We start from the raw sequence: 9,662 nt of genomic DNA, 5'->3' as shown, positions 1-9,662 counted from the left end.
GAAGCATTTTTTTTTCCCAGACTTGAAAGAACGACAAGAAACAACACTTCTTGTCTTGCCTTCAGCATTTCAGCATACATTCTGCCATTCCCAGAGGCTGTATCTTGCAGCTATTTCAGATCTTTGCTAACTTCCTGATGTCATGGACAAATAAAACCAAGAAACATTAGTTTTCTGTCTCACAGATGACACATCCCTAAAGGTGGCTGAACATGTCTTAAACAAACAAACAAAAAAGTAGTAGAAAAAGTGCTTGAAGACATGCTTCCTTAATGTCAGAGGTTTGCTTCCATCAGAGTGAATGAGGGAGAGGAGACCGGTTCCATGGTGTTGAGACAATGCACAGATGTGATGCTGTGGTAACAGGAAAAGATCTGACTTCTACAAACACCTTTTGCATCCCTAAAGAGTAACTGAAATAATCAATGTAAGACTTATTTTTCTTTAAGATTAATAGTTTCCTCTAGCATTGGAATGGGCTGCCCAGGGAATTGGTGGGGTCCTCATCCTTGGAGGTATTTAAGGGATGCGTGTATGTGGCACTAAGAGACATTGTTTAGTTACAGGACTGAGTAGGTCAGGTTGATGGTTTGACTTAATGATCTTGAAGGTCTTTTCCAGCCTAGATGATTCTGTGATTCTTTTGTTTGCTAGATCATTAGGAAGCTAAATACTATTGCTACAGTGAATGTTTTTCATTTCCTGACTGTTTGAGTCAATTTGTGATTGGGCTGAAATGCTTTCCATTCTTACAAGCCAGTCAGGCAGCTTAGGGCAGCCCATCAGAACTAGCTATGTCAGACAATATGTGAGTTATTTTGCCTACATTTTCTACAGACATGAGAGGACAAGCTGTTTCCAAATTAGACTCACTCATTTGTTATGAAACACTGCTGGACCAAAACCCCTGCTTCATCCATTGCTGACACTTACATTACCAGCTGAATAGTTGACTGGGTCTGAGAGCACAGGGAAGAGATCATGCCAGCCATAAACTAGCAGACACAGAGGGACCAATTAACCTAAAAATTGTGTAGTACTTCTGAATCTCTTCTTCAAGCATTGTAGGTTAAAAGCATGTCTGATTTAATATCTGTAATAATTTCAACTCTGAAATGCGAAAGTGATCAACAATTACTATAATTTTGTATATCTTTGCTAAGTAAAACAGACAAACAAACCTATTTTCTGTCTGAAAAAAAATGTCCAAAGATGCCTGTAAATGCAGGGGCTGACAGGCTGGTAAAAAAACGAGAGATCAATAATAAAAGAAGCTGTTGGTGAATTTGAAAAAAATATCTTTTTGAAAACATTTGAGCACATATAATCACAGAAAGGGCCAATACAGGACCAACAAGGAGACAATCCACAATGGCTATTACACAGTGTTGAGCTGAAATTTGGACTCTGTAGATGCTTTGCCATGGCAGAAGTTCATTAAGGTTCACTCATGAACATAAGCTAGATAAAGGAATATACAGTGTCAGGTGCAAGTCCTACTGAAGCAGAGTGCAGAGAGGTCATGGAAGCCAGCAGCTCCTTTAAAACTGAGAAATCCTAATTAGGGAGATAAATTCTAGTCACCTTTCCTTCCCAAGGTGTAGCCCATGTATGCAGACAATAATGTCTGGATTGGTGACAATTTCTAAAGTGTTATGCCATGAAAAGAGATGATACTGATTTAGCAAGATATGCTGCTTTACACAGTGTTTTTTCATGCTCCATTACAATCTTTTCTTTCCTTCTGATTTCACCTCTCTGTCACATCTAGCCTTGCATGGCAAGGCTGCAGCAGCCAGTGGGGAGGTGAAGTAGAAGAGCACTAGCTTTCCAAGAGAGGTACTGAGATACCACTATGTTTGTGTAGATTGTGGTGGAAGCAGCAGTCACAGCCTTTCTATAGGATATTTTTTACTGAGTAATCAATTTAGGTTGCAAAACTGAAAAACAAGATGTGATAACCAAAAACTGACTTTTTTTTTTTTTTTAAGTAAGTGCACCTTTATTTCTTCGTTTTAAAGCTTGTACTATTTCATCCTCTGTTTTGCAGTGAAGAAACTCCTTACAATGGCCTTTGACCATTCACATTCACGAGAACTTAAGTGTGTATAGCCCAGTAATGCTGAACTCATTCTGCTGCACCAGAGCCTCTCACAAGAGAGAATGAGGTAGTGATGCTGAAAATAGGCATAAAATAAAATAAATAAAATAAAATAATATATATATATTTTTTACTTCAGTAGTGCATTTCTGAAAGAATCCCACATGTAAGTGGGGGTGGTTTTGGACTATTTTCTCAGGCACAGATAACACCATGAGCAAACCTATATGTTAAAAACACCTCATAACCCAAACAACTACATGTTTGGATGATACCAGCACAGTTCCAATCTTCTGAATGATGTTTACATGTGTTAGGGGTTGCATTTGGAGTACCTAAATTGCTGGTTTTATTTGTTTTTAAGTAAAAAAGCCACACCCTAAACCAACAAATTACTTGTGTACATGCATCTATTAAGGAGAATATTTTGTAAGTATATGAGGGGAAAACTGATAAGATAAATGCAGCTGTGATGAAGTGTATAAAGTGGGAAAAAAAAAGAAACGTCAAGGAACTTCTGTCAGAATTGTAATTTCACTATTCCACGTTTATTAAATGTATAGCGATATGAGAATTCCACGAGGATGGTTGCAAAAACAATAAAAAACAGTAAAGAAACAAAGATGTGACTAGGATTTAGAAAGCATTATTCCAAACTATTTACACTTGCTGCTAAACATATGCATATGATGATCCTGCACAGTGAATCTTAGCATGGATATAAGTCTTGTCTCCTTTGGCTTGGAGACATTTTTTACTCACTGTCTAAGTAACCTTTCAAAGAACCAGAAGGATCTTCTAGAACTTTGAGATGTTCAGTTTTACTCAAATTATTTGTTTTTTCCTTGTTAGGAACTACTGTGGGTTTTTGTTTGTTTGTTTTTTTGTTTGTTTGTTTCTTCATACAAATTAAGGGTTCTTTGGAACAGTGGGACTAACTGTACTTAGAAACTCTCCCAAGGCAAATTCTGTATCTTCCACCATCTGCAGTCTTTTCACAGCAGTCAGTAGTCAAGGATCACATCAGTCATCTTGTCTCGTCTGTAAAGACCAGAGGAATATCTAGAGTAGCATGGGGTATGGATAAAACAGCACTTGTTGCTGTGCTTCCAAAGATAAAATAATAGTTTTATGAGTGATGCAGACCAGAGAAAATGAAGTAATTGTAGGTCCAGTAAAGGCAAATCTGTTTAGGCATTACCTTTTCATTATTCTAGTCTTATTCTCTGAGAAGGCTGATTAATGTCTCTGATGAAAGAATGGAGAAGAAATATAGGAACAGAGATCCTCCCAAGATGCCTATAAGTAAAGGTGCAGGTAAGCAAATTACTAATAATTTCAGAAACTGTCATCTAAGGATGATTTCATAGGTAGGTCTCCAACATTCATAATACATAAGATCTGTTTACATCAGACAAAGGCTTTATGGCTAAGCCTCATGAACCAGAGGAGGCTTTATAGAAAATGTAATGTTCAGGTGTGGCTAGTTTTCTTTATGCAAGAATCACTTTACTTAGCAGAGCTCTGATTTAAGTACTTTATATACATCCAGCTGAAAAATTGTGCTCTTTGGCAATCATCTTTAAAATGTTTCAAAAAAGTGCCCCAGATCACTATTTAATTATTTAAAACTTCCCTTTCATTTGTAGAATAAATAGAAGGAGAAACCTAGCCCTAACCCTAATCCCTAAATGCTAATCACTAACATAACTATAAACCCTAACTCTAAATCCTAACCCAAACCCTGAGAATAGTCATAGCTATAACTGTAACTGTAACCATAACCTGTAGTCTTAATAATAAATCTACCTAAAAACCCTAACCCAAATGCTAAAACCTAGCCCATAATCCCTAAACCTAACCCTACATCCTAACTCTAAACCTTTATCCTAACCTTAACCGTGAACATAACCCTAACCCTAAATCTAAACATTGAACCTAAGTATAAACCCTAAACATAAAGAGAAAGCTTAACCTTAACCCTAAAACCTAACCCTAATCCTGAATCCAAACCCTTATGCAAAGCATGAAACCTAAATCCTAACCATAACCCTCAGCCCTAACACTCTGCCTTTCTATATAAAGCTTTTATTCCTTAAAAAGGATTATCAGATTTAATTTTTTACCAGCTCCACAGGTCTGCCTTTTTAAAAGAAAAATTGAAACCTTCTTCTCCTGAACATTGTAAACTGTGCAGGGTAGTACAACTTATCTGATGATGAAAGTTGCCTTCAAAGACCGGATTTTCTAATATTTTATGATTGCAACATCCTAAAAAGAATGTTCCAGGTGCTGAAAAAATGAACCAGAGGGGAAAGGTCTAACAGAATATATTTTACCAGAGTGTCAGGTTCAACACTAAGGTATCAAGGAAGCTTCATGATTTTCACAAGTGCGAAAATAATTTTACAGCAGAAGGTTAAATGATGTTATTTTATTTACAAAAAAAAAAAAAAAAAAAGTTTGATATCTTGAGCTATACCACTGAAGGGGTGCATTTTCTTTGCATTCTCCCCTCAATTTGGTCCCAGAATAACAATGACTTCCCAGGTGCCAGGTGGTTCCTGACAGAGTTGCTCTGTGGAGCTCCATGGAGACAATGAGACTGCAAATGTGATATATGTACATTCCTGTTTTCTCAGTAGCATGTCATTTTTTTAGTGCAGTTTAGGATTATTTAGGATTCTCCCCTAGCCCTTGCCTTTAATAAAACCAAAAATTCACTACAATTTTTTTCTCTGGAAGCAGCAATATCCATCATTTTCTTTTTTATTTGACCTGTAACTCAATAATAAATGTTACATTTACAACAGAACTGTTTTTGATGTGACCTGGTATTACGAAAGTAGGAGCTAGGTTTTGTGCATTCAAGGATATTTTAAAAGAAAAATAAAATACATAAAATACATAAAAAATACAATAAAATACATAGAAAGTCGGAGAACAAACTTTTGAACCAAAATACCAAGAAGGCTTGAAACCTGAACAAAAATCCTGACAAAGGAAGTGATAACAGAAATGAAAGAATGTAGTTGTGAAAGGACTTCTGGCAAGAAAGCAGTGGTTGACAATGTCATGGAATCTGTAGGACTACATTATCTTTTAGCTGTTGATTGTCCCTTCTCATAGTCTGCAGTGTAGCCATAATGGTGTTAGTACATATGTCCTCAGAGCATTGAGATCTTCTGCTCTTACATGGTGATTCAGTCTTGTGTGCTATCAGTCAATGGCAGTTCACACAGATTCAAACAAGCTGAAAACACATGTGTCAGGATACTCTTTTATCCTTGAAACTTGCAAGCCGTACACAACTCAACAAATTGGTGCAACAACTAGGGAGATCCTTCCTCACACATAAGCTCTATTTTCATTATTTATATTTGGATTTTGGCCCCTTGCTTAATTTAGGGGCATACCAAAATCTTGCATTGTGAGTGCAGTTTTATTGTGGGTTCTCAGCACAGCAGATGGGCATAAATGTAGGTTAGACTAATAAATGAAAGGGAAACATATGTTTTAAAATGAAGGTTATGGGAAATAATCTCTTAAACCTCCAATAAATATTTCCTGTTTTTAAATAATGTATCAGAGACTATTATAATTATTATTATTAATAATTATTACTCTTGTTGTTATTGTTTTTAAATTACATGGCCTGGCCAAGAAAACTTCACTTTGTGGTTCCCTTTTGGATACATAAAAATAATCTGAAAGGCAAAATTGCTGTGAAGTGTTGCTACACTCAAGAAAACTGACAATGCATGGAGGGAGAGGAAGAAATAAAGAAACGCAAGCAATGATTTCCAATAATATAATTTTAAATACCACAGTGCACGACTGATTATGTTGGATATGAATTAATTTCATATAGATCACCATAAAACTTGCAGTGTTCTATGCACATTTAAAAATGTGTTAAACATATTTTTATGCCTTCCTTTTTCTTCTTATCCTTCAAATGATCTTCCTCTTTAACCATGGAGATGATAGCACACCTTTTATTTTCTGGAGAAATCTTGCATTCAGGGATACTTGCCTAAGAAGGATCATTAAAAATATTAATAATTTTTACATTTTTCATATCATGCTCCCTGGGACTCCTACAACACTGAGGATTATGTATGAATTTAGCCCCCTTCCCTTCCCTTCCCTTCCCTTCCCTTCCCTTCCCTTCCCTTCCCTTCCCTTCCTTCCCTTCCCTTCCCTTCCCTTCCCTTCCCTTCCCTTCCCTTCCCTTCCCTTCCCTTCCCTTCCCTTCCCTGCCCTGCCCTGCCCTGCCCTGCCCTGCCCTGCCCTGCCCTTCCCTGCCCTGCCCTGCCCTTCCCTTCCCTGCCCTGCCCTTCCCTGCCCTGCCCTGCCCTTCCCTTCCCTGCCCTGCCCTGCCCTGCCCTGCCCTGCCCTGCCCTGCCCTGCCCTGCCCTGCCCTGCCCCGCCCTGCTCCTGCTCTTTCCCGCATATTCCATACCTTGCTCTCTCCAAGCCCTTTCCTGTATGTCCAAGTGTGTTTTGTGTACTGCAAAGCCCATGAGGTGGCAACAATCTCATGCCTTTGACTTCAAATATTAAATTCTTGTAGTATTGGCAAAGCAAGAAAATCCTTCCTTCTAGACATTGTTTAATTGGAATAAAGTCAGTATCTTTTAAGAGAGGAAAGTAACAATGAAAATAGTCTTTATCTGTTCCCTAGGTGCTTTTGCACTTTTTCTTTTTGTCTCAGTAATTTTTTTATTATTATTATTAGTTCTTCCCTTACCTCTGCTATCCCTTCCTCATATAAAGAAGTTTATTTTAACGGCAATATAAAATTTCATTAAATCATTAGGGGATTAATTAACAATTCAGTTGGAGGACTCTTGCTCAGAGTAGTGATATAAAAGGAGTTCAAGTAAAATGTACTTTATATTACCAGTGTGTTTATCAGTGTTGCTTTAACTCACTTGTTGTTGGCTTTAAAACAGAGCTGGACAAGCAGTCTATGAGTGTGACAGATAGCAGTGAAGACCCAATTAATAAATTTGCTTTCCCAGTAGCTTCACAGGAAGAGGTGCTTTCCAGCTTGAGCAGAATCATGTCTACAGGTGTGTTATCATCTTTCTGATATTGACTTTAATATTGATCCCTCATGGGAAACATAGATATGTCTTGTCCAAAGTGTTCTGCAGCTCAAAGAGAAAACATACCAAGTCTTATAGATTTGCCCCCAAGTGCTACTTGCTTATTTTTCAGAACCAAGGAGCCAGAGGACTTCAGGAGCAGTAGAAGCAGGCTGTTCAGTTGCAAATGGAAGGGACATGGTATGTAAAAGCCCCCAGGCTTTTGTTGATGCTTGAGAAAATCAAAGGACAGCACATGGAAATGAGAATGTAGTAAAGAACAGCTATCATATTCACACCTCTTAAACTGTGTTTTTGTATTTCTTTAGATGGAGATATTTTTAAGGTTATTCACAGAAAAACATTAGTAAAAGAAAACCTTTGTGCAAAAGTAATAATTTAGCTGCAGATTACAGTGCTTTTACACAAATTATTTTCTTTTTAATACCAGGGTTTTATAATATGCCTGTCTCTGCAAAGGCAGATTCTGTAGTTGTTCCTGGGGGACTGGTTAGGCATTGTGTCTGGGGATTTTTTGGTCAAACATTTCACAAAACTGTCACTTGAAATCTACCAATAGGTGCAATATGAATCGGGTGTGTAATAAATCACGGATGTATGTATGCATGAGTCTGTAAAGCAAAACTTTCCAGCTTTAAGACAAATCCCAGCAAATACCACAGATGCAAAATAGTTGCAGCAGGTGGGAAATTGCTACAGCATTACCACCCTATCATGCAGTGAAGATGAATGGAGCTGTGTGTTTTTCTAGCATTTCACAATTACAGAATCACCCATGTACGACATTTGCATTAAAAACCAAGACTGTTAAAATTATCTATAAATCTCCCAGTGTGGGTTGCCTAACAATTAATAATTATCTTTCTAATGCTTTTATGCTAGTATGACAGGTAGCTCTACATAGCGAAACAAATCTTTATTCAAGACCAGAGAGAATGTGTTTGCTGCATCCAGTAATCCATTGTCATGGATTCTTCCCCAAAGAGGAGAAAAGTCCCTCCTGTCCCCCTAAATTGATTTTCTGAATAGCAGAAATCATAAGGTTTTATGAATAGTTCCTATGTTGCAACAATAAATTAGGCTACAGAAGGCCTGGTAGTCTAATTAAGTTTAATTTAATTGAATTTAAGTAAATCTTTTAGAAAACAGTGTTCAGGCACATTGCATAGAGTTGTTGCTCTGAGAGGATACACCAGAATCATTGGTACATTGCTCAAATAATTAATTATCTTTAACATTTCATCACACACTTTACATCTACTCTGAGGATGTCTACCTTCAGCTGCAACAACAGGTATTCCCAGCTCCTTTCAGTGCTCCTGATTGTCTGGGATGATTCCTCATCCAGGCATGACCAAAATTCCTGCATCCTGCATGTGATTTTTTTCTTGTTGTCTTTGCTCTCCTTCCAAAGTAATGTGGATCATTTCTTGTTCCCCCATTGTTCATCACCTCATGAGTCTTGATATTGTCTGTACACCATAATTTCACATTTGCCTTCTAGCTGTGTTTTACAGATAAGTGCCAATTCCTGCAGGACCCTGTTGGAAATCTGCCTGCTTACCCATTTCCATTTGCAATATAGCTGCAGTATGTGAGCAGAACAACCTGCAAGACTTAGATAAAGTATACTGAACACTCAGAAAAGAGGAATGAAGGATGATCAGTCAAGTTCAGTGCTAAATGCCTGACGACTGATAAAATGTTGGTTAGATTAGGACGGACAAATACACTCACTAAGACAGTTGACTCATTTTGACAGAGATAGTTCTCTAACAAGACTGAGTTATCCACCCCCCCCCCCCCCAACTTTTTTATTCTATTTGCTTTTGATTGCTTTATATCCTTTTAAAGGATACAGTTTTCTATACCATTAGGAGACAGGGCGATATAGAGAGGAAGAAGAGTTGTGCTGATATGACATTGTAGATTTAGTGTATTGTCTTAAGACAGCATGTGGAAGGGATAGTATGTCATTGTGTCAACCTCAGTAGAACTGTGAGAAGGGCTTTTGGAACTGAAAGTTCAGAAACATATAATTTATTTCTGTCTTTCAGCTTTGACCAAATAGAAATGCATAAAGGCAGAGTACTTTATAACTTTCTAGTGCAATATTTGCTTTGGAAAGAGATATGCAGTAGAAAAGAGATATGCAGTTATTCTTCAACAAATGTTACCAGCTGAAACCATATGTTACCTAAACAAATTTTGTTGAGTGGGGGGGAGGGGGCATGGCCAGGGCAGGGGACCTAAACTGACCCCAGGTTATTCCACACCATGTGATGCTGCGCTTGGCAATAAAATCTGGGGAAGGGGAAAATGGGGCTCTCACTATGTGTACTGAGGTCCTACTTCCCAAGATGTGGCTGAACATCACCCTCTGATGGGAAGTAGAAAATAATTGTTTTCTTTCTCTTTGCTTCCACATCTTTGCTTTTTTTTTTTTT

The 9,662-nt window shown here is 37.7% G+C and overlaps 1 long non-coding RNA gene across 1 annotated transcript; it reads left to right on the top strand.

The window, feature by feature from the left end:
- The first annotated feature begins 353 nt into the window (after positions 1–353).
- LOC121062323 lies at positions 354–7,634 on the top strand. The gene is made up of 4 exons (XR_005815511.1): positions 354–409; positions 2,051–2,168; positions 3,319–3,418; positions 7,328–7,634. It is a non-coding gene; the product is annotated as an uncharacterized LOC121062323 (long non-coding RNA).
- Positions 7,635–9,662: the final 2,028 nt, after the last annotated feature.

The sequence above is a fragment of the Cygnus olor genome, chromosome Z (assembly GCF_009769625.2).
Source record: "Cygnus olor isolate bCygOlo1 chromosome Z, bCygOlo1.pri.v2, whole genome shotgun sequence".
Taxonomy (NCBI): Eukaryota; Metazoa; Chordata; class Aves; order Anseriformes; family Anatidae; genus Cygnus; species Cygnus olor.
The sequence above is the reverse complement of the archived record's forward strand: the minus strand, read 5'-3'. Positions and strand labels throughout refer to the sequence as shown.